Genomic DNA, 27,273 nt, shown 5'->3' with positions numbered 1-27,273 from the left:
TGATCAAGTGGGGTTTATCGCAGAAGTGCAAGGATTCTTCAATATATGCAAATCAATCAATGTGATAAACCATATTAACGAACTGAAGGAGAAAAAACATATGATCACCTCAACAGATGCAGAAAAAGCTTTCAACAAAATTCAACACCCATTTATGGATAAAAACCCTCCAGAAAGTAGGCATAGAGGGAACTTACCATAACATAATAAAGGCCACATATGTCAAACCCACAGCAAACATCATTCTCAATGGTGAAAACCTGAAACCATTTCCACTAAGATCAGGAAGAGGACAAGGTTGTCCACCCTCACCACTATTATTCAACATAGTTTTGGAAGTGTTAGCCACAGCAATCAGAGAAGAAAAAGAAATACAAGGAATCAAAATCGGAAAAGAAGAAGTAAAACTGTCACTGTTTGCAGATGACATGATACTATACATAGAGAATCCCAAAGATGCTACCAGAAAACTACTAGAGCTAATCAATGAATTTGATAAAGTAGCAGGATACAGAATTAATGCCCAGAAATCTCTTGCATTCCTACACACTAATGATGAAAAATCTGAAAGAGAAATTAAGGAAACACTCCCATTTACCATTGCAACAAAAAGAAAAAAATACCTAGGAAAAAACCTACCTAAGGAGACAAAAGACCTGTATGCAGAAAACTATTAAGACACTGATTAAAGAAATTAAAGATGATACAAACATCTTGTTTCTGTTTTCCTTTACTGTGCAAAAGCTTTTAAGTTTCATTAGGAACTTTGTTTATTTATGTTTTTGTTTCCATTTCTCTAGGAGGTGTGTCAAAAAGGATCTTGCTCTGATTTATGTCATAGTGTTCTGCCTACACTTTCCTCTAAGAGTTTTATAGTGTCTGGCCTCACATTTAGGTCTTTAATCCATTTTGACTTTATTTTTGTGTATGGTGTAAAGGAGTGTTCTAATTTCATTCTTTTACATGTAGCTGTCCAGTTTTCCTGCCACCACTTATTTAAGAGGCTGCCTTTTCTCCATTGTATATTCTTGCCTCCTTTATCAAAGATAAGGTGACCATATGTGCATGGGTTTATCTCTGGGCTTTCTATCCTGTTCCATTGATCTATATTTCTGTTTTTGTGCCAGTACCATACTGTCTTGATAACTGAAGTTTGTAGTATAGTCTGAAGTCAGGGAGCCTGATTCCTCCAGCTCTGTTTTTCTTTCTTAAATTGCTTTGGCTATTCGGGGTCTTTTGTGTTTCCATACAAATTGTGAAATTTTTTGTTCTAGTTCTGTGAAGAATGCCATTGGTAGTTTGATAGGGATTGCATTGAAACCGTAGGTTGCTTTGGGTAGTAGAATCTTTTTCACAATGTTGATTCTTCCATTCCAAGTACATGGTACATCTCTCCATCTGTTTGTATCATCTTTAATTTCTTTCATCAGTGTCTTATAATTTTCTGCATACTGGTCTTTTGTCTCCTTAGGTAGGTTTATTCCTAGGTATTTTATTCTTTTCGTTGCAATGGTAAATGGGAGTGTTTCCTTAATGAAAAGCCAACCCTCAGAATGGGAGAAAATATTTGCAAATGGAGCAACTGACAAAGGATTAATCTCCAAAATTTACAAGCAGCTCATGCAGTTCAATATTAAAAAAACAAACAAGCTGGTCCAAAAATAGGCAGAAGAGGGGCTTCCCTGGTGGCGCAGTGGTTAAGAATCAGTCTGCCAATGCAGGAGACATGGGTTCAAGCCCTGGTCCAGGAAGATCCAACATGCTGAGGAGCAACTAACCCCGAGTGCCACAACTACTGAGCCTGTGCTCTAGAGCCCGTGAGCCACAACTACTGAGCCCGCGTGCCACAACTACTGAAGCCCGACCGCCTAGAGCCTGTGCTCTACAACAAGAGAAGCCACTGCAATGAGAAGCCCGTGCACCACAATGAAAAGTAGCCCCCACTCGCCACAACTAGAGAAAGCCCTTGTGCAGCAACAAAGACCCAATGATGCCAAAAATAAATAAATAAATAAATTTATTTTTTAGAAAACAAAAACAAAAATGGGCAGCATACCTAAATAGACATTTCTCCAAAGAAGATATACAGATTGTCAACAAACACATGAAAGGATGCTCAACATCACTAATCATTAGAGAAATGCAAATCAAAACTACAATGAGGTATCACCTCACACCAGTCAGAATAGCCATCATTAAAAAATCTGCAAACAATAAATTCTGGAGAAGGTCTGGAGAAAAGGGAACCCTCTTGCACTGTTGGTGGGAATGTAAATTGATACAGCCACTATGGAGAACAGTATGGAGGTTCCCTAGAAAACTAAAAATAGAACTACCATATGACCAAGCAATCCCACTACTGGGCATATACCCTGAGAAAACGATAATTCAAAAAGGGTCATGTACCACAATGTTCACTGTAGCTCTATTTACAATAGCCAGGACATGGAAGCGACCTAAGTGCCCATCAACAGATGAATGGATAAAGAAGATGTGGCACACATATACAATGCAATATTACTCAGCCATAAAAAGAAACAAAATTGAGTTATTTGTAGTAAGGTGGATGGACCTAGAATCTGTCATAGGGAGTGAAGTAAGTCAGAAAGAGAAAAACAAATACTGTATGCTAACACATATATATGAAATCTAAAAAAAAACAAAAACAAAAACATGGTCATGAAGAACCTAGGGGCAGGACAGGAATAAAGATGCAGAGGTAGAGAATGGAGTTGAGGACACGGGGAGGGGGAAGGGTAAGCTGGAATGAAGTAAGAGAGTGGCATGGACATGTACACACTACCAATTGTAAAATAGATAGCTAATGGGAAGCAGCCGCATAGCACAGGGAGATCAGCTCGGTGCTTTGTGACCACCTAGAGGGGTGGGATAGGGAGGGTGGGAGGGAGACGCAAGAGGGAGGAGATGTGGGGATATATGTATATGTGTAGCTGATCCACTTTGTTATAAAGCAGAAACCAACACACTATTGTAAAGCAATTATACTCCAATAAAGATGTTAAAAAATATATATTTAGGTATTACTTCATAAAAATATTGTATAAAGATATCATAATTATAAAAGGCACTGTACAAATTGGGTTAAACAGTTTTATCAAAATATGTTAGAAAAAGAATTAATATTTAGGCAGCATATAAAGGTTCCTACAAAACAATAATGGAATTCCTATCATCCCAAAATAAAAGAAAGTTGGCGTGGCTAAAATATTTCTGACAAATAGACTTTAAGGTAAAAAGCATTACAAGAATAGGTGACTTCATGATAATAAGTGATTCAATTCACCGGAAAGATATAACAGCATTACACTTGTGTGCTGTTAATGATAAAATCTCAAAATGTATCAAGGAAAAATTGACAGAAATTCAGAGAAGTTAAATACTCAGCAACTATAATAGGAGATTTTACCATACCTCTCTTAGTAATTAATAATACAAGGAGATAAAAATTTGAAAAAAACTTGAAAATTTGAAAGAAATAAGTTGACTTAATTAACTCACAGGAATATTTAGTGAAACATCTGTGGAGTGAACATTGTTTCAAATATACACATAGTCTTTATGAAAATTGAACATTACCAGCATCAGAGAGCAAGTCTTAACAAATGTCAAAAATACCAAAAACAATAGCGTATATCTATAATAAAAAATTAGGCCAGAAATCAATAACCAATGTGTATATATATGTAAGTTAAGAAATACACTTCTAAATAGTCAATTGGTGAAGGATGAAATAAAAACGAAAGTTAGAAAATAGTTTGGACTGACCAAAATAAATTCTACATATCAAAACTTGGGATATACAGCTTAAGCACTACATACAGATAAATATACAAATATAAGAGAGGCTAAAAATTCATTATCTAAGGATACAATTTAAGAAGTTAGAAAGACTATGGATACTTCCTCTTCGCCACTTCTCTTGGCCTGTGGTTATCTCTGCCCTTCAGTCCTCTTTTGAGGAAAGTTATATATGTAAGGGTATCATGGATCTCCTATAAAAATGTACTTCTTATTGTGGGATAGCATCAAAAGTTTGAAAACTACTGGTCCAGTGGCTGAGTTGGAAAGTGGCATGGCAAACTAAGTACCTAGACCAGCCTTTCTGCTGAAAACAAGCTAAAATGCTGGATAAAATGCATCGATGCTCTGGCACAAAAGTAAAGAATATTTAGACTGAACAGTAATTGGAAACCCAGTGAGTTCATTTTAAGAAGTTGTTTTTGGCAGGAATCAAGATGGTGGAGGAGTAAGACGTGGAGCTCACCTCCTCCCACAAACACATCAAAAATACATCTACATGTGGAGCAATTCTCACAGAAATCTGGAAACTGGCAGAAGAATTCTCATATTGTACAAACAAAGCTGCAAGAAAGATCTCCACGTAAACGGGTAGAACAGAAAGAAAAAAAAAAAGGCATTGGGTTGGGATCTGTAACCCTGGGAGGGATCTGTAAGGAAGAGGTCTGCATGGGTGGACCTTCGCCCTGGGGATAGAGAGGTTTGAGACACAATGTGGGCATCCCAGTCCTGGTGTCCTGTGCAGAGCAAACAAGCCCTCTTGCCTGCTGGGAAATCTGCTGAGACAGACAGCAAGGCTGGAGAAGCCTACACTATTTGTGAGGAGTGTGCACGTGCTGGCTTGCCAACAACCAGGGCGGAGAGAGCCATGCACTGGCGGCTGCCACTTCACCACACTTTCCAAACAAAGAGGCAAACACCCCAGTCCTGCTCACTCCACAACACAGCCCGGCACGAGATCTGGGCAAAGACTCCGTCTAGCTATGCAGAAAAAGAACAGGGCATCTGAGGCGTGATCTGGGTGGAGCTGTGGAAGCCATTGTCAGTGCATGCATGGGGTGGTGCCACAAGAGCCTGCAGATGCTAAGGGCTGAATTTCAGGCAGACAGGCCCTAGGAGAGGATTCAGTCTCGCTATGGAAAGACAGCCTGAAGTGCCTGGGGCGTGGTCCCGGTGGAGCAGTGATGGCCATTGTCAGCGTGCTCAGGAATATGCAGCAGTTCAAATCCCAGTGAGAGCACCCCAGCTCTGCCCACTCCACACTGTAGCTGAGCACTAGATCTGGGGCAGACAGGTCCTGGGAGAAGACTGCCACAGAGGCAGCCCACATCTCTGGCAGCAAGCAGCACAGCCACCTCAATTCCTACAGCCAAGACACCCCAACCCCAAGCCCCAGCTTACTTCACACCACAGCTGTGTACTAGATCTGGGACAAACACAACAGAGAAAGGGATGCAACCTTGGGCTGCTACTGAATGGAACTGCAGGTGCCTTCACAGGCGCTGCATAGGTCCTCTGTGACCACATAGGCATCACTTGCTTCAGAAATCACCTATTTTGGTGCAGGGCAAGCACCCAAGGGCAATGGAGCCTGACTGAACCCGACCCTCAGGGCTTCTACTCCAACAACTGGGGAACAGTCCCTACCCCTGACAAGGCAGGGATAGCCAACAGAGCAAAGAGGAAGCCCCACCCAACATCCACTGCAGGCTCTAGACACCACAACACCAATCACAGCCCCTATCAAGGGGATAACGGCCAGCACACCCTGAGGAAAGGTGTGGCTGGCAGCCATACCAAAACCAGCCCTTGCACCAAAAACACTGTACACTCACTGTCTACACAGGGATGTGCCCACATAAAAACACCCCTTCGAGACCACAGTAGATAACTGTTTCTCCTAAAATGAAAAGACAGAGGATCTACTTCCAATTAAAAGAACAAGATAAATCCCTTAAAGAACAAATAATGAAACAGACCTCACCAATCTACCAGAACCCGAGTTGAAAAACAAAATCAGCAAACCTCTAGCCATGTTTATCAAGAACAATTTTCCAAATAAATAAAACTAAAAGTTTAAAAATAAAGTTAGAAAAAGATCAACATATCTGAATTAAACAAAAGCAGTTAACAAAAATAAGAACAGAAATTAATGATATAAGAAAACTAATAAAGAGATCAACAAAGCCAAATTTTTAAATATAGCAATAACATTTAGAAACCTCTGGCAGTCTAATGGAGAACAAAAAGGGAGTACAGAGACACACACAAAAAACTTAGTAATTACGTTAGTAATTACATAATGGACTGAAGTATAGGTAGAGAGTTCACAATTACCAAGTGGTTATACAATTAAAATGAAAGGCAAATACAGTCCACCTAATGGGAGAAGATGATGCAGTATATGTAACTTAAAAAGATTCATTATCCATGACATATAAAGTATCAATATTTCTACAAATCTATAAAATAAATATAAACAATCTAATAGAGATAAAAGGTCAAAAGACTTGAACAGGCATTTCAGGAATAGGGAAAAGAAATGGACAATAAAGTTCTATGAATAGATGCATACACTTATTAAATAACCTGGAACGTGTATATTGAAATCATACCATTTCACACCCACCACATAGGCAAATATGAAAAATCTGACATTGCTGTTGAGTTGTGAGGATGTAGAATTTCTAGAACTCTAATGCAGTGCTTGTGGGAGTATAAATTATTAGAGCCATTTTGGGAAAAATGATATTTAACCTTATCTAGTAAAGTTGATGATACACATATCTTTCTATGTAACAATTCCATTTGTAGATATAGACCTTAGAGACGCTCTCACATATAAAGACAATGTGGCATGCAGAAGAACGTGCATAGCAGTGATGTTAGAAACAAAACACTGGAGACATCCAAACTTACATAAAGATCAACACTGATAAATAAATTCAAATATATTCATACAATGGAAAACAACATAGCAGTGAATTGAAAGACCTACAGATGTATGTCTCAATGTGGGTGAATCTCATAAAGTTGAATGAACAAAGTGAGTTGCAGAAGAATACATATAGTCTGATCCTGTTTCTACAATTTACATACATGAAAAAGAGTATAATGTTTTGGGATACATATTCACATGGCAAAATTAAAATAAAAATCAAAGCAATTATGAATAATATTTAGAACAGCCATTATCTCTGAGAGGAAAGGAGAGAGAGGAGTATGATCAAAGGGTACACAAAGGGATTCAAAGGTACTCATAATTTGGTATATTGTATGCTGTGTGTTGGGTAAACAGTGCTTTTAGAATTTTTTTTTCATAAATTATAATAAAATGTTTCACACTAAAATACAAATAAAGCATTATAAAATATATTATCTGAAATTGCCCAGAGTTCACTTCAAATTTCTTAATGTTTCGTAGATGTTGTTTACTAGCAAGTCCATATTAAAGGAATACCGGAAAATTAAGAGATTTTTGTATGAGGTGATTCTAAAGTGACCTTGATTCACCCTCTTTCAGCTAATATGTCCATCTGTTAGGCTTGTTCAATAAGATATGTCTGTTGCTTCCAAGTGGAAAAGGAAGATGACACTGGCTACACTGTGTTCTATACAAGTAGCCATCTACATGCTTTTTCCTTTTCATTCTGACCTAAAATGGAGATTTTGAGATACATTTTCTTTTTGATTAAGGATAAAATGTTATTGTCACAAAGTCACTGAACCAGAACTAAGGATCCAACCATACAGATGCTAAGTAAAAGCTATATTTATTTGATATGCTCATGTTTTCTCTGTATATTTCAAGGCATTTCTAAATAACTTCACTAATAATTACCACCCATTATTAAGAACCACTTACTTTTTCCCAGTGAGCTGAAATCAAGTTTAAAAAAGATATCATACAAGAAAAAAAATCCCCTAGAAGCTGTTCCTGAAAATTAACTTTGGTGATTCTGAGATCCTTTGGGATACTAAATTGCAACAATAAGCTCTAAGAGCATGCCTCTAAATTCCCCCCACTAATATACCTGAGATTAAATCAAATGAATCATGCTTTCCCTGACAGTTATATTATTTTAGTAAGGTTAATCTTTAAGTAGAAAAGAATTAGTGATTTTTGTTGCTTCTATCATTTCTGTGAAATAATCATTTTCAGAGCTCGAAGATGGGCCTTGCCATTTACAAAATCCTATCTGATTTAATAGAATGATATTTCTAATATTGCTATTTCTGATATTGATTTCTACACAGAGTAAAATAAAGTGGCTTTCTTCTGAAAAACTCCAAATATCAAATAAAGAAGTCCAATTTCCAATCTGTTATAAATTTGAAACTAATTTATCAGGAAACAAGAAGTCAGATTGTAATGTAGTGAGGTAAAGAAATTACTAACATGAGCAAATTAGATAAAGAAGGTATTCATATACTTCAAGACTCTTTCCATCTTCTAATCAGGCTATGGAAGAATTTCAGATATCTCTTGGGCAGTGCTTTCTCCCTGATATCCATAATTTTGTCTCCCACCCCATCTGCATCTTATTATTTCATTCAGCATGTGTAGGGACATAAACATCATGTGTATCTTACAGCTTGTCAATGTATCGTGTTGACATTAAAAATCAATCTTTGGTGATAGAGATTAGAATAGTCATTTGTCTGCATGGTGGTAGAGGGTAGCAGGGCAAAGGTACTGACTGGAAATATTTGTGAGGGACCTTTTTGGGTATAATGGAAATGTTCTTTATTTGGTCTGAGAGTAAGGCATATATATTTGTAAATATTAATTGATATGTACACTTAAGATTTGTGTATTTCACTCTACATAAATTTACCCTCAGAAAAGTATTAGCAAAAAAAAAAAAAAGAATATAAATCAGAGTATCTTGATTCATGGTTTCCCTTCAGATTTAGAATAAAATCCAAATATCTTATGGCTTGTGAAGTTCTACGTAATCTCGTTCTTATATGTCTGTCCATCTTCCTTTCCTGACACTCTTGTTTTGCTTACTTTTTTTTTGGCCCTGTGGTTCTTGCTGTTCTTTAGAACTACACAAGCCAGCAGTGCCTCCTGACAGCGCCGGGTGGCGGGGGGAGCCCGCGGCCACCACTCCCCGCGGTCCCTCCAAAGGGGCACTCGCGTACTCCGAGGAAGAGAAGGAGGGGATGGAGCCAGGGCGGGAGGAGGAGGAAGGTGGACCCCCGGACCCAGGGAGGACTGAAGACATTCAATCAATCCACAGATGATATCAACAGACGCGAAACTGAACTTGAGGACATCTGTCACAAGTTCCGCTCTGTTCTGGTAGAAGCGACGGTGAAACTGGACAATGTGGTGAAGAAAATTCGCAAAGCCGTGGAAGATCCGAAGCCCTACCGGGAGGTGCGGAGGGTGGCGAGGCTGGCTCAGCTGGAAGCTCTGAGAACCACGCAGGAGACTATCCCGCTGGCCGAGCAGTGCCTGCTGGAGGATGACAAGCGGCAGCTCGACTCGGCCTCGCAGGAGATGCTGAGTCAGCCACGCAGAGGGTCATGGAGGCGGAGCTGAGCAAGACTGAGGAGTTAGCTGGAGCACAGGGAGCCTGCGACCAGGTACAACACGGCCACGGACCGCCTGCGGCAGCTGGAGAACAAACTCGAGAAGATAGTGGACGACCTGCAGGCCAAGCTGTCATGGTGCAGGGCGAATACAAGATGGCCCTGAGGAACCTGGGGACGATCTCGGACAAGATGCACGAGCAGCAGCGCGCCAGTGCGACTGGGGCCTCGCAGCCGCGGTGTCAGGGCCAGAGGTGGCAGCGCAACCACAGAGAACCTGTCGGGGCACAAGGCCGAGCTGGATGTCGTTTCTGTGGCCTCCGAGGCTTCTGGAGATGACAACTGTAGCACCTCTGTGGCTGAAAATGACTCGGAAACCCAGTCTGTGTCCAGCTTCGGCTCAGGACTCAGGAGCCAGTCTGAGATACCCGACCACTGACCAGACCCCCACGGCTGTGAGGCCCGGCAGCCTGGACCACCTGCCCAGCCCCGTGTCCGTCAGGGTTCGTGATGATGTTCCCGGCGCTCGGCGAATGCAGCAGGACCTCCTTCCCCAAGTGTGAGGTAGAGTGAGATGACAGGGCAAAAGGGGCAGGGAATAAAACGAGTGACAAAGCCAACAACCGGGACGTCAGCAAGCAGTGCCATGGAAAGATCCAAAGCAGCCCCTCCCCGCGAGGGCCGTGCCTTGGAGGATGAAATGAGGCAACTGTCCCTCCAGTGCTCAAAGGGCAGAGACGGGATCATCCCTGACATAAAAATGGTGCAGATCGGCTGATCCATCACAGCTCTGGCCCAAGTGCATATCCATATTTATACATGAAACTGTATGGAAAACATTGTGCCACTTATCACTTAATATGTATGTAAGTCCCCTACATACCAACCAGTTCCCTTCCAAGAGCACAGTTCGTAAGTCCAATTTGTTCATAAGTCCGATAAAGTTAGCCTAGGTACCCAACTAACACAATTGGCTATGTAATACTGTACTGTAATAGATTTATACTTTTCACACAAATAATACATAAAAAACAAACGCAAAAAATAAAGAGAACATTTTTAATCTTTACACTACAGTACCTTGAAAAGTACAGTACAGTACCAGCTACATCACCGCTGCTTTTACGCTTGCTTCCACACATCCTGGGCTTGAAATAAAGATACTATACTGCTGTAGTCTATACAGTACTGTAAAGTACACAAAAACACAACCACTTGTAGAGGATGCACGCACATGACAATGTACGCCAGACATGTGAACTAACTTAGGTGACCGGACATGCGAACGCACATTCTCATCTTTGAAAGTTCGCAACTTGAAGGTTCGTATGTAGGGGACTTACTGTATGCCAAATCTTAAGCATTTCCTCTAAATTGCACTAATGAAGTTTCAGTGACATTGAGAGCTATGAGACACTGAAGAAAGAAACAGAAGATGACACAAACAGATAGCAAGATATAACTCGTTCTTGGATTGGAAGAATCAATATTGTTAAAATGAGTATACTACCCAAGGCAATCTACAGATTCAATGCAATGCCTATCAAATTACCATTGGCATTTTCCACAGAACTAGGATATTGAATTCTTGTTTAGTAGTTTCTTTCTTTCAACACTTTAAATATTTTATTGTACTCTCTCTTCTTGCTTTCTTGGTCTCTAATGAGAAGCCTTCTGTAATTCTTGTCTCTATAGAAATATCATGTCTCCTCCTCACCCTCACCCCAGCCAACCTCTTTCAAGTTGTTCTCTTTGTATTTGCTTTTCGAAGTTTTGAATATGATATATCTATGTCTGGTACTTTTGGTATTTATTCTTCTTGGTGTTCTCTGAGACTTCTTGATCTTCAGTTTGGTGTCTATCATTAATTTTAGTTACAATTATCTCAAATACTTCCTCTGCTATATTCTCTCTTCTCATTTTGGCACTCTAATTATGCATATGTCATATCTTTTAAAATTGTTCCATATGTCTTGGATGTTCTGTTTCTCAATTATTTTTTTATTTGTATTTCAGTTTAGGAAATTTCTATTGTCATATCTTAAAGCACACTGATTATTTTCTCAGCTATTTCCAGTCTCCTGATGAGCTCAACAAAGGCATTATTCATTTCTGTTACGGCGTTTTTGATTTATGGCATTTCCTATGGATTCTCTCTTAGATTTTATATGTCTCTGCTTACATTATCCATCTGTTCTTGCATGCTTTCTATTTTTTCCATTACAGCCATTAACATTTTAATCATAAGTATTTAAAATTCTCAGTATGATAATTTCAATGTCTCTGCCATATCTGAACCTACTTCTGATGTTGCTTTGCCTCTTCAGAGCATGTTTTTTACTTGCCTCTCAATATGCTTTGTAGTTTTTTGTTGAAAGCTGGGTATGATGTATTAGGTAATAGGAACTTAGGTAAATAAGCCTCTAGTGTGAAGATTGGTGGTAATGTGACTAGAAATTGCACTTTAAAATTTATTGTCACTATAGGTGCCAAAGACACTTAAAGCACATGCAATCAGTAAAAAAAATAAACTAGACTTCATTAAAATTAAAAGCTTTTGTGCATCAAATGACATTATAATAGTGAAAAGACAACATTTGCAAATCATTTATCTGATATCATATGAAATCGTATATCATATATTTGATCATCATTTATTTTTTAGGACTCCTATGAAGTTATTTTAGCCAGTACTTAGTTTTTTTAAAAAAAAATAATTATTTCTGTGGGAGAACAAGAGCCTGGAGCTTCCTACTCTGCCATTTTCTGATGTCACCCCAAATTCCAAGGTTTTTAAAAACTGTTATGCCTTCTTTTTATGTTCTAGGCTAAATATCACTGCTTTAATCAATTATACTCTAAAAGTGGACAACATCTATATATTTCCCCATGATTCCTGATAAAAAGTGAAGTTTGGTGATTTCACTGACAGATTTGTTCAGAGCAGGTAAATGCTTTCTCACCTTATACACACGTTTCTTTCAATTACTTTTAATGACATTTTAAAATGCTCTTCAATGATGATTAGTGTTGAAAGACCAGAAGAGAGCTTTAACAATAAGATCTTCTTGTCACCCATCGATATTACATCCTTTTCCCCAAATTCAGTTCATTTTGGCCATCACCTGCCTAAACACTCTTCTCAAAGTCTTCTTCGATACAATCACGACACTTTACAAATCTAGGTTCAACAGAGAGCTTCATTTGCAGTTTCAGTGACTGCTTTGGGTGCTTTTTTCTTCCTTCATATTATTATTCATAATCAGTCATAACTCCATTTGTGATAACATTCACTCCTCTTTAATCATTATTTTAAATTTAAGAGTCTCACATAATGAGATCAGATGTATCTTTTTGCTTAAGTCTTTGATCTCTTCCTTTATGAAATCCAGGGAAATACAGTAGTATCCAAATATTTCGATTGATGTGAATCTACAATTATCTTAAAGTGAAAAGTTTACTTAAAAAAAAAAGTGAGTCAGGAAAAAAAGGAGCATCCACCTCCTTGCAGCTAATTAGAAAACAACAATCATTCCTTTACTTGAACCAGACTATGTCTTAGAAGCACAGTTACTGACCGCTATTAAGCACCTACCTCTTGGCCCCATCCAACCCTGTGAACTTGGAGTTACATGCCTGTATGCTCTTTATTCTCTTGAAGAAAATAATGTGTTTACGCTCTATATTAGTTTTGTGTGGCTACTTTAACAAAGTACACAAACCAGATGGCTTAAAGCAACAGAAATTTATCCTCTTACCCTTCTGGAGGCTGTAAGCCTGAAATTAAGCTGTCAACAGGGCCATGCTCCCTCTGGTACTCTGGGTAGAATACTTCCTTGCCTTCCGCTCGTGGCCAGCAATCCACGGGTCCTGAAAACCCTTGTCTTTCAGCTCTATCACTCCCATTACTGTCTCTGTCTTCATATAGCATTCTCCCTGTACGTCTATGTCTGTGTCTCTCCTCTCCTTCTTATAAAGACACCAGTCATATTGATAGGGCCCACCCTAATGATCGAATATTTACTTGATTATATCTGCAAAGACCCTATTTCCAAATAAGGTCACATTCATAGGCACTGGAGGTTACAGCTTCAGCATATCTTGTTGTGTTACACAATTCAATTCATAGCATACTCCAAAGTTGGAACTTAAAAATGATTAAATTTAAAATAAACCCCCCCCCCCAGTTTTCAATTACTTCGATAAGCATCAGTGCAGTCATTCTGTCTAAACTGCATCTTCCGGCGGTACAGAGAATTGCTGAAGATGATGAGATATTTTAGTAGAACTAAATTCTATTTAACTTTGTGTATGATTAACTTTGTCAATGTTTTTCGGGAAACAGGGAAAGAATTTAAAGATTAATGCCGATTTTCACAGGTGGCAGCAGATGAGGACCCATATGCTCACAAATCCTTTCACTCCTCACTGGAATATGCATTGTTTAGAGTAAAAATATAAGAAAAAATTGGAAAGGCATGCAGTACAACTGACTTCTTAAAACTTTTCTCTTTTTCATCCATCTGGTAGTAGAAATAATAAGAATTAGGAATATGGCCAGAATTAAGGCAATAAAAGTTCATAAGAAAACCATACTTGGTTAATCAGTCCCTGAACAGAACAAGTTCTGTCTGCAATATGAAAGTTAATATTTCCACTAAGCATAATGCTTAGTGTTATTAGTTTAGAATATTACTAGTTTACAAATAAAATACATTGTCGTATATAATGTAATATAGTAAAACTCTCTCTTGACAACATTATACACTAAAATTAAAGCAGTTCCCTTAAAATTGTGGAGGATTATTGTTTCAAGGCATTGCTTAGAAATGAAAAGCTATAATATAAATCTAGACTTTTTCTAGACTCAAACTCCCAAACTTAATAAAAAGTGTGTCTCTAGATATTCACACTATTGTCCTTGCTAACAGTAAATGATATGTTTATTCAACCATTTGTACTTCCCCAGTGGGAAAATAGAATTGTAAGATAATTAAGGAGGGGACTCTGTATAAATCCATTACTGTTTGCCAGTGCATTTAAAATAATCATGAACACACAGTAGGTACTCAGCAAGTGTCTCCCTAATAATTAAACAAATTAAAGAATCCTGAAAATAATGGATATTAACTCCACATTAAGACCCATAATGTCACATTATTAACTAAATTTTTACAACTGTTCTTCTTTTTTTTTTTTTTTTAATTTATTTATTTATTTTTTTGGCTGTGTTGGGTCTTCGTTTTCTGAGTTAGGGCTTTCTCTAGTTGTGGCGAGCGGGGGCCACTCTTCATCACGGTGCGCGGGCCTCTCACTGTCGCGGCCTCTCTTGTTGCGGAGCACAGGCTCCAGACGCGCAGGCTCAGTAGTTGTGGCTCACGGGCCCAGTTTCTCCGCAGCATGTGGGACCCTCCCAGACCAGGGCTCGAACCCGTGTGCCCTGCATTGGCAGGCAGACTCTCAACCACTGCGCCACCAGGGAAGCCCAACTGTTCTTCTTTTAATTAAAATTGGAAAATGAATGTGAAACCATTTAAAATTGTAAAGTCTCTTACAAATTTAAGTTATTAATATAATTAATGAGTTGATAAATGACATTCTTAAAAAATGAAAGCTTTTTTCCCCCTCTTTGGGTCATTTATTGTTTCCCTTTTGAGTACAATCTGATTCTTCCATCAAATGAATTTATTTCTCTGGTTCATATTGTAAGATGACTTTGGAATATCCTCTATGTGAAATATATATGTGACTGAGAGAGAGAAAAACTAATTGTATTCATATTGCAGGACTAAACATATATTGATAAAATTAAGCCTCACCATAGTTGGAATATATTTGTGAGGCATCCACTTCATAAAACTCTTTATAAAATCTGTGTTGTTCAATGTGAGTGAACATTATTTAAAGTTAGATGGTTAAAATATTTAAAATTTAGCAAAATATAAACAAGAATCTTCTTTCAGTGAAGTTGGGTATTTGAAAAGAAGTATTGTGATAGGAATTACTTTGAGAGAACAAAATAGAAATATGATTGCCAGTTAAATATTGAAAATAATAAAATAAATTATTGGAAAGGGGGTAGCCTCATGGATTCTTAGTTATGAATGAGAAAAGGAGAAGGAGTATGGATAGAAGCAGAGGTAATATAGAACACAGATAGCAGTGAGCTCATCATCTCCCCTCTCCATTCCTCCTCCCTGGCTCTCACCTAGATCACTGCAATAGTCTCCTGGCTTCCTGGCTTCCATGCCTCCAAGTCTTGCCCCTTTCCAAACCATTCTCTATGATGCAACCAGAATTCAGTTTAAAACATTTAAATGGCTATCCGCTTCCTACAAAATGAAGGCCAAACTTGCTACCATGGCCTTTAACACCCATCGTACTCAAGTTTTTCTCTCTCGTCTTATTTCCCACCATTTTTCTGCTCACTGCCACCATCACTATCCAACCCTCAAGTTCTAGTCATGCTGAATTGGTTGGAATTCTTCAGTGTTAGTCTTTCTCCAGCTTTGGGCCCTTTTCACATGCTAAGCTGCTAATAATCATTTCAAGATCTCTCATGGAATGACTTAGTAACCACTTTATGTGATCCCATAGGACTCATCAGACTTGAAAACTCCTAATGATTTTTCAAGGCTCAGTTCAAAGGCTAGCAATACTCTGTGAATCTTTTGTTGACTTGCACAGGCAGAGTTAGTCTCTTTTTCTTTGCTCCTTTTACAATACACACATTTCTCAATTATGGCTTTAACTTTATTGCATTTTAGTTCTTTACCTGTCTCACTCTCTACTGTATACACAGCATCCTAGAAATGCACATAATGCAAAGTTGATGGTCAATAAACATTTGAATGATTAAATGTATCGGTAAATCAACCAGTAAATAAATAACCCCTAGTTATTTAAATAGTGATAGCCAAGGAAGATACCTTAATTTAAGGAAGCACAAACTACCAAAGCAATTTGAAATGATTTTCAGAGTGGCAGAAAAAAACAAAAATAGTATTACTTTTAGTGGCCATAATTTATGAATAAGATCTGTTATTCACAGTTCAGTAGCTAAAAGCAAATTAATGCTTCTGTCTACAGCACAGATTTCTGAGGATATCTGGGGTTGCATTAATCTACAATAGATAATTATGGCAATTAATTTCAAGTGGAACTTTATATGCCAAAGTGATTGCATAGCTTTAAATATTAAAATAAATTGTCTTTTCTTAAATGTGTTATGCAAATATTTATAATTAGTACCAAGAACGTCTTAGTTCATTCAGGCTGCTATGACAGAGTACTATAGACTGTGTGGCTTACAAACAACAGAAATTTCTTTCTCACAGTCCTGCAGGCTGGGAAGTCCAAGATCACGTCACCAGCAGATCTGGTGTCTGGTAAGGACCCACTTCTTGGTTCAAGGATGGCCATCTTTTTGTTTTGTTTTCACAGGGCAGAAAGGGCAAGGGAGCTCTCTGGGGTCTGTTTTAAAAGGGTACTAATCCCATTATTGAAGACTCCTTCTTCATGACCTAATTACCTCCCAAAGGCCCCATCTCATAATACAATCATGCTGGAGGTTAGGATTTCAGCATTCAATTTAAAAAAATAAAGCATGCAAAAAGTAACAACATTGACTAAAAACTAAGAAAAATCGACTATATAAACAAATGTGTGAAATCTGGACATGGGGGGAGATACAAATATTCAGTCTAAGGCAAAGATAAGTTTTAATTATTGAATCAACTGGAATATTAGATATAGAAGTTTTATAGCAATTGTACCACTTCAAGCAATGGTGAGCTACTTGGTTTTAGACCAACAATACTCCTGAGAAAACTAGAAAATCTGGATAACATGTGAAATAACATTTGTTTGAATGCAATGAAACCTACCAAGATGATATGCACTTGTGAAGACAAGATCTCTAACAGAAGGGAAACCAAGAGGGTGAGACTGATTTGGCGTCGCTTTTCCTCTCAAAGCATTTGTCCATTCACATGCAGTGAATGAGAGACTGAAAATGTAAGAGAACTATTCACAATATGTCAGATCTGGAGGGAAAAAAATTGGAATTTGAAACCTAAGAAGGAGGAGGAACCCCAGTAAATATCTAAGGCTTTAAGTTGGGACTCTGAAGGGTTATATACTAAGAGTAAGGGTGAACTTGAAATAGACCAGCCCTCACAAAAACTAAAGCCAACTTTAAATCAGATAAATTCCTGATTGGTATAAAATAATCTGCCCTTAGCTTAACTGCATGCCAGAAGCAAAGTTAAATTATCCCTAGAACATAACAATTTCCAGAGCTTCAAATAATCTCAACTATTTTGTCATACACAATAAACAGCACTCAATTTAAAACACTAAAGTATGCAAAAACTAACAACATTGACTAAAAACTAAGAAAAATCAACTATATAAACAAACATGCAAAATCTGGATATTGTAGTTCTTATTTAACAGTGTAAGAAATTTAGTGGCAAGGTGAAGAATTCAGCAGAGAACTAGGAACTGAAAAAAATAATCAAATAGAAATTCTAGAATGAGAAAATAATTAAAAATAAGAATGGATGGGTTTAATAGCATATTAGAGATGAAGAGAGAAGAAACAAAATATGTGTGAGGATTGAGGAGAAACTATACTGAAGCACTGAGAGGCAAATAACAGAAAAGAGCACAAGAAACATACGAGACATGGGGAAGAATTCTGACATACATGTAACTGGCATCACAAGGAGAACAATCAGAAAACGAGGCAGAAGCAACACTTGCAGAGACAATGCCTCAGAATTTCCAAAATTGAGAGGTAATACCAGCTTACAGATTCAGGATGTGCTACCTCAAGCAGGATAAACTCAAAGAAAACTACATATAGGTTCAGCATAGAAAACCTGCTGAAACCCAGAGATTTTTTTCTTAATTGTAAAAGCAGCCAGAGAGAGGAAAAACACATAGTAGTACCTTTACATTTTGAACCACTTTGCCCCTACAGGTATTTTACAGGATGACCCAAGCTGAGCTCCTTCTGTGGGATCCACAGTTACCTTATGGGAAACATGAGAAGCACACACCTAGTTATAGAAGGCAATCCCCAAAGGTGTGAGCTATTTCCAAACAACCGTGTATTTTTGTCCTTCTACCCTACAAGTCACATCCAGTCTTTCTGCTTTGGATTTTTCAGACATGAATCAGGTATGAGCACCTTCATCTTCAAGATATCTCCTCCAGAGAATACATATTATTCTCCTCTAAAACCGCATTGTTCGGCTTGGTGGAATGAGTATACCTCCCATTGGCATGGGATGGATTTGGAGAGGTAGATAAAGGCAAGATCATTTAGTCCCTTGTAGGCTATGGTAAAGATTGCGTGTTTGTCTGTGTTTTCTAGTGCAGTTTGAAGCCCTGAAGTGTGTTAAGAAAGGAGTGAAAAAATAATATTTATATTTTAAAAATATCAGTATGTTTGCATTTTGGAAATAAGATTAGTTGGGGTAGTAAAAGAGATGGCAGGGCAACCAATTAGGAGACTACTTAAATAGTTCAAATGAGAGACTATGGTGACTTGGACTTGAATGGTGATAGTATGAAAATAAGTAGACAGATTAGAGAAATATGTTGAATGATTCTCTTCAAGGCGGCCAGGGCTCCATTACTGTCCATTACTCTGACCCCTCTGTTGTTTTTCATGTCAGTATATTCTAGCGTTTTATGTTCTGCTCCTATTATATAGACTTCATGATTTCTTCTACTACATAAGAAGAGATAAAGTATTCTTTGAAACATCATAACTGGATTTGCTAGTAGTTTATATCTGAGTCTTCTCTTTAACTTGTCCTGCAGTATTGACTTTTCAAAGTTTCTATATATGGTTCTTTTCTCTCCATTCATTCTTGAAAGAGACAATATTCCTCCAAATATGGTATTTAGTATACAGAAAACATTCATTAATTTTTTGGTTATACTCACATGTTTGCTTCCATGAAACCCTTTCATAGAGACACCAAATGCAGAGAAGTCAAGTCTCTGTCTATATTCTTATATTGGCTTTCTGATATCTGGAAGCAAAACTGTTCCAAAAATGAAGATATTTGGACACTGTGTTTGCTCCTAGTGCTGTTCACAAATCTAGTTTTCTCTGTAGCATCATGTTAAGGTGGCACTCTCAGCTTCTGTTGAAGTTAGGCAATGTGTTTTTATTTGGCCAATAAAATGGAGTGTCACTTATAGGGGAAAGCTTTAAGACATATTGTGTGATTCACCATTTTCCCATTCTGGTGCTCTAATGATAATGGAAGTTCATGCCAAGATGACACGTCCAACAACCAGAGTCCTTAAGTAACAATGATGAGCAGGGCCAACTGCACACCCCCACCGACCTTCCTTGGACTTTAAGCACGTGAGAAACTTTTGTTGTCCTAAGCCTATTTTAGGGCTGTTTGTTAATGAAGTAGAGCCTAGTCCATCCTTATACAGACATAAGTTTAGGTGAACCTCTTATCCCAAGCATGATCTCCCTCTAAAACAATTGTGTCTCTGGACATTTAACACTGATAGTGATTGAGAACTCACTAACTTTGAGGTAGTATTCTCCATTTTTAAGCAGTTAAAATTATTAAACTATTCTCTTTGTTTTGAACCAAAATTTGCCTTTCTGTAACTTCTACTCAAAAGTTAATTTACATACTGGGCATAATTAATGAACAGGTACTTGTCTAAATTTTTTCAATGATATTCTGCAACTTAGAATTCCTGCCTCAGGAAGCGTTCTGTTGAAACTATTTTCTGAAAGAGCCTAAATCCCAAACAACAGAACACATTGAATGTAAATTAAACAGCGCTCTTGAGCAGAAAATGAAATTGGTTCCATGACATGGATTTTAAGGAAGCCCACATAATGTAAATGGTGCTGAAAAAGACGATAAACCTGCAAACACCATTGATATCCTACCTTGGTGATAACTAGTGAGGAAAATTAGAGTAATATGCATGAACATATCTCATTCAAATACTTTGATTCTATTATCTCAGCAGAACCAGAAAATATTTTCAAGTAATTAATGACACTTTACTCCAGAAATATCAATATAGTAGACACTTTAAAAATGCACTCCTTTTAGTTTTTATAGAAAGAGGGCTCTACTCACCATAATCCTGTGTTTTAAACTAAAGTTTGATGGTTGAGAATTCTTTGTTTTACCATTGTATTTTACAGCTGGTGGAGGGAAATAAGTAACAACCTACCCAGTACAATTTGAAAGGCACTAGAAAACTGTCATTGTCCCAAATCTGTTTATCAAGGGTCATTCACATTTGGGGGCTTAACCATCAATACAAATTAGATAAATGTACAACAGAATAATAGGAAAAGGAGAAAAATATGGTTTTCAAAATTTTTTAAATCAAAAGGACAAGAACTATATAAAAATATGTTTAATTCTATAGAAATCAAATAACAAAATTAAAGCAACAAGATCCTATTTTTCATCTATGGTATAGGCAATTTTGTTTTTACTAACAATTTCTATTATTGATGAGTTTGGGAAATGCACCCTCTTATTCACTTTTGATAGTAGTGTAGAGTGTGATTCACTTATTCATTTCTTTACATGGTGATTAATGTAAAGGAAAAAAATTCATAATAGGTAATTACAGCAAACATGACCCAACAAAGATGAAGAAACTAATGTCTCAGACACCTCAGGCATAAATGTCTTGGCTGCCACCATACTCCAGACAAGAAAATTAGACTTGTTGAAATGTTGGTCATGGATGAGAGAAATCTAGAATGTGTAAAGGAGGGGGGAGTAGATATTAACTATATCCTCAAAATCAGTAACAACAAGCAGAGTGTAGCTTCTTCCAATAACGTTCCTGTATCAAATCTTGTATAGGTATTGTGACTGGCCACCAACTTCAAGAATAATTGGACTTAGTGGAGAGCATAATAGTATTAGGCACTTCTTGTTTCACCTCACATAATCTTAGCATCAACTCGGAATCCAGCCACGCCTATCAAGAACAGTTTTGTGCAGGCTTTATCCTACTTCACACCAACTGCCGCAAGAAGCTCCCACATCATTTATGGCCCTAGGATTTCTCTGTTGCTGCAGCATGGGTCACCTATGAGAGCACCCTCAGCAATTGTATATGTGCTACCAAGAAGTGGGAGGGAGTTAACATCCCATGGAACAACCCTCAAACAAAAGAGGATGAGAGTCAATGAATAAGTGCTTTTGCCATTTATCCTGCCACAGAAACTTTAGAAATGCACCCTATATGATACTTCAGAAGTCCCCATGAGCCTGAGCATTAGGCTACCAACTACTGCTTTTCCTTTATTCTAGGTGTCATTCTCCATGGGCCCTCAATCAATCCTTCAAACTCAGATCACTTTCCAAACAAAAACAAAAACAAAACACAACAAAACAAACCTCATGCAAGCCTTTGTTCTAGGTTCTATTTGGAAGAAACCCAGGCTAAGACAATATGAATAACTTCACAGAGAGACATTTATTTTCAAGAAATTCTTTCTGAGGAAAAATATCAGATACAAGAAAACGTTTCCTTCTAATATATCAGGTATAACATCTTATGGAACAAAAATACTTAAAAGGTAAATGTTCAATAATAGGAGGTTGGTTAACCTTCTTGTGTCGCTACAACAAAATACCATAAACTGAGTGACTTAAACAATGGACACTTATTTCTCACAGCTCTGGAGGCTGGGAAGTCTAAAATCAAAGTGCTGGCCAATTCAATTTTTGGTGAGAAACTTCTTCCTGGGTTTTTGACTGCCATCTCCTCACATAGAGGCGGGTGAGGAAGAGAGAAAGAGAATGAATATGAGAATGAATGTGTGTGGAAACAAGTGAGCTCTCTGGTCTCTTATAAGACAACTAATCCCATCATGAGAACCACAGATTTATGACCTCATCTAAACATAATTACCTCCTAGAGGCCCCACCTCCTAATACCGTCACACTGTGGGGTTAGGGTTTCGACATATGAATTTTGAGGGGACATAAGCATTTAGTCCATAATAGCCAGATACCTAAAGGATCTCATAGTACTTGAATTGATTTTAGAATAACATATTTATTTTTCAGAAGCACTATGAATCTGAGAGGAGATGAGATTTTTATTGGTAAAAAGACTGGTAAATAATTTTCTCTAACTCAATCATAAAATAATTACTTTTTGGCAATCTATAAATTCTGGGGAAAATATAAGGGGATAACTCCATAAAATTTATTTTTGCCAATATTTTTTCAAATTATTTTTCACGTGCATCCAATCTTATATGCTAAGTCCTGTTTGCTATTTATTTATTTAGAGTTTTGGAAGTTAGCATAATAGTTAAATATAAAGGGATATTGTTTGACTCAATTTTAGTCCTAGGTATATTTTAAAAGAGTAAACCATTTCCCCTCACAGTACAGGGGCTGAGAGATGCTTAAGACAGCAAGACAATATAATGAAAGAAATTAAAATATTAACTTTGTTTTTTTTTTATCTTACTTTAATAATGATAGTAAGATACTCTGCAGATTCAGAGCAAATTACTCTTTATAGTCTTTAGTCATCTTAATCAAGCAATAGAGAAACAGTACTTTGCTGAGATACCTTGGGTATCATCTAAGGGGCCACTGTTAAAGTATTAAGTGCTCATTCATACTACAGCGAGCAAACTGCCTCTAAGTGATTTCTGAGAGTAAACTTGAGTACCCTGAGTACCTTTATTTGACCCAAATATATCTTCACTTGTCTAAATGGTTAATTGGATGATTCAGTTCATTTGCTCTTCTATTTAGCTGACAATTACCATATATACATTATATGGATTACGCCTTTTCAACAAAATGACATTTCACTGTAAGGCAACACTGAACACAATTTATATTCTTTAATGAATGAGAAGACACCTTATGATCTAGTTACAGGACCTCAGGGACATCACAGTAAATCTCAAACATCACAGTGATGTATAAGGAATTGATTGAGCTAATCTTTTATAATTTCCAAAAAAATCATCAATTTCTTTGTTCATATATTATTTTGTTATACTCCTCTAATATGATACATAGAATAATTTATTTATTAATACTTTGCATATGGCAATGCCAGTACTTCATCCATTTCAATCTTTCTTTCTCAACCACAGGAGTTGCCATTATTTAACTCCTGACTATATTTAAGGAGGAATTTTCAACATTCTGGGAACTTTTCTCTCCTTTTTTTCCAATTTGTGAATTTTATAAAAAATGGTATCATAGAGTATATATTACTTTTTGTGTGGCTCCTTTCACTCAACATTATATTTGTAATATTAATTCACATATTTTAATGAAGCAGTATGTTATTTATTTTCATTGCTGTTTAACATTATATTGTATATAGCACATTTAATTATACATTATACTCTTGATGGGGAATTAGTTTGCCAGTTTGTGTCTACAATGAATAAAGCTCTAATGAAGCTGTTGGTATTGTTTTTTTGGTGGACATATGCCCTCTCTTTTCTGGGATATGTATGTACCAAGGAATAGATAGCTGAGTCACAGACTAGATAAACATGTAGCTTTAGTCAAAACAAACAGAAAAGCACACAATTTAAAATCTACACACTTCTCTAGGTGGGAAAGAACTGCTCAAGGTGGGAAACACAAGAGAAGAAAAAGACCTACAAAAACAAACCCAAAACAATTAAGAAAATGGTAATAGGAACATACATACCGATAATTACCTTAAATGTAAATGGAATAAATTCTCCAACCAAAAGACACAGACTGGCTGAATGGATACAAAAACAAGACCCATATATATACTGTCTATAAGAAACCCACTACAGACCTAGGGACACATACACACTGAAAGTGAGGGGATGGAAAAAGATATTCCATACAAATGGAAATCAGAAGAAAGCTGAAGAAGCAATACTAATATCAGAAAAAATAGACTTTAAAATAAAGACTGTCACAAGAGAGAAGGAAGGACACTACATAGTAATCAAGGGATCAATCCAAGAAGAAGATATAACAATTGTAAATATTTATGCACCCAACATAGGAGCACCTAAATACACAGGCAAATTTTAACAGCCATAAAAGGGGAAACCAACAGCAACACAATAGTGGGGGACTTCAAAACTCCACTTACACCAATGGATAGATCATCCAGACAGAAAATTAATAAGGAAACACAACCCTTAAATGACACATTAGACCAGAGAGACTTAATTGATATTTATAGAACATTCCATCCAAGAGTAGCAGAATACACTTTCTTCTCAAGGGCACATGGAACACTCTCCAGGATAGATCACATCTTGGGTCACAAATCAAGCTTTGGTGAATTTACGAAAACTGAAACCATATCAAGCATCTTTGCCAACCACAATGCTATGAGATTAGAAATCAACTACAGGAAAAAAACTGTAAAAAACACAAACACATTGAGGCTAAACAATATGCTACTAAATAACCAAGAGGCCACTGAAGAAATCAAAGAGGAAATCAAAGAATACCTAGAAACAAATGAAAATGAAAACACTATGACCCTACAGTTATGGGTTGCACCCAGAGCAATTCTAAAAGGGAATTTAATAGCAATACAATCCTACTTCAAGAAATAAGAAAAATCCCAAATAAAAAACCTAAACGTACACCTAAAGCAATTAGAGAAAGGAGAACATACAAAACACAAAGTCAGTAAAAGGAAAGAAATCATAAAGATCAGAGCAGAAATAAATGAGATAGAAATGGAAAAAAAACAATAGCAGGAGGAGCTTCAAGATGGCTGAAGTGTAAGACACGGAGATCACCTTCCTCTCCACAAATACATCAGAAATACATCTACATGTGGAACAACTCCTACAGAACACCTACTGAATGCTGGCAGAAGACCTCAGACCTCCCAAAAGGCAAGAAAATCCCCACGTACCTGGGTAGGGCAAAACAAAAAAGAAAAAAACAGACAGAAAGGATAGGGACAGGACCTGCACCAGTGGGAGGGAGCTGTGAAGGAGGAAAGGTTTCCACACACTAGGAAACCACTTCGCGGGTGGAGACTGTGGGTGGCGGAGGGGCAGAGGTTCGGAGCCACAGAGGAGAGAGCAGCAACAGGGGTGCGGAGGGCAAAGCAGAGAGATTCCCGCACAGAGGATCAGTGCCGACCAGCACCCACCAGCTCAAGAGGCTTGTCTGTTCACCCGCCGGGGCGGGCGGGGGCTGGGAGCTGAGGCTCGGGCTTCGGTCGGATCCCAGGGAGAGGACTGGGGTTGGGTGCGTGAACACAGCCTGAAGGGGGCTAGTGCACCACAGCTAGCCGGAAGGGAGTCCAGGAAAGAGTCTGGAGCTGCCCAAGAGGCAAGAGGCTTTTTCTTACCTCTTTGTTTCCTGGTGTGCGAGGAGAGGGGATTAAGAGCACCGCTTAAATGAGCTCCAGAGATGGGCATGAGCCGCAGCTATCACCGTGGACCCCAGAGACGGCCATGAGATGCTAAGGCTGCTGCTGCCACCACCAAGAAGCCTGTGTGCAAGCACAAGTCACTCTCCACACCTCCCCTCCCAGAAGCCTGAGCAGCCCACCACTGCCAGGGTCCCGTGATCCAGGGACAAGTTCCCAGGGAGAACACATGGCGCACCTCAGGCTGGTGCAACGTCATGCCAGCCTCTGCCCCCGCAGACTCACCCCACATCTGTACCCCTCCCTCCCCTCAGCCTGAGTGATCCAGAGCCCCCAAAGCAGCTGTTCCTTTAACCTCGTTCTGTCTTAGTGACGAACAGACGCCCTCAGGCAACCTACACGCAGAGGCGGGTCCAAATCCAAAGCTGAATCCTGGGAGCTGTGCAAACAAAGAAGAGAAAGGGAACTCTCTCCCAGAAGCCTCAGGAGCAGCGGATCAAATCTCCACAATCAATTTGATGTACCCTGCGACTGTGGAATACCTGAATAGACAACAAATCATCCCAAATTGAGGAAGTGGACTTTGGGAGCAATGATATATATTTCTTTTTCCCTTTTTCTCTTTCTGTGAGTGTGTATGTGTATGCTTCTGTGTGTGATTTTGTCTGTGTAGCTTTGCTTTTACCATTTGTACTAGGGTTCTGTTTGTCCTTTTTTTTTTATTACTTAAAAAAAAATTTTATCTTAATAATTATTTTTTATTCTTTATTTTAATAACTTTATTTTATTTTATTTTATCTTCTTCTTTCTTCCTTTCTTTTTTTTCTCCCTTTTATTCTGAGCCGTGTGGAAGACAGGCTCTTGGTGTTCCAGCCAGGCATCAGGGTTGTGCACCTGAGGTGGGAGAGCCAAGTTCAGGACACTGGTCCACAAGTGACCTCCCAGCTGCACATAATATCAAATGGTGAAAATCTCCAAGACATCTCCATCTCAACACCAATACCCAGCTCCACTCAACGACCAGCAAGCTTCAGTGCTGGACACCCTATGCCAAACAACTAGCAACACAGAAACACAACCCCATCCATTAGCAGAGAGGCTGCCTAAAATCATAATAAGGCCACATACACCCCAAAACACACCACCAGACGTGGTCCTGCCCACCAGAAAGACAAGATCCAGCCTCATCCACCAGAACACAGGCACTAGTCCCCTCCACCAGGAAGCCTACACAACCCACTGAACCAACCTTAGCCACTGGGGGCAGGCACCAAAAACAACGGGAACTACGAACCTGCAGCCTGCAAAAAGGAGACCCCAAACACAGTAAGTTAAGCAAAATGAGAAGACAGAGAAACACACAGCAGATGAAATAGCAAGGAAAAAACCCACCAGACCTAACAAATGAAGAGGAAATAGGCAGTCTACCAGAAACAGAATTCAGAATAATGATAGTAAAGATGGTCTAAAATCTTGGAAATAGAATGGAGAAAATACAAGAAACGTTTAACAAGG

General features: G+C 38.2%; 1 pseudogene; it reads left to right on the top strand.

The window, feature by feature from the left end:
• The first annotated feature begins 8,973 nt into the window (after window positions 1-8,973).
• LOC137757325 (SH3 domain-binding protein 5 pseudogene) lies at window positions 8,974-10,138 on the top strand (annotated as a pseudogene).
• The last annotated feature ends 17,135 nt before the right edge of the window (window positions 10,139-27,273 follow it).

The sequence above is a fragment of the Eschrichtius robustus genome, chromosome X, assembly GCF_028021215.1.
Source record: "Eschrichtius robustus isolate mEscRob2 chromosome X, mEscRob2.pri, whole genome shotgun sequence".
NCBI lineage: Eukaryota > Metazoa > Chordata > Mammalia > Artiodactyla > Eschrichtiidae > Eschrichtius > Eschrichtius robustus.
This window is presented reverse-complemented; position numbering and strand designations above follow the sequence as displayed.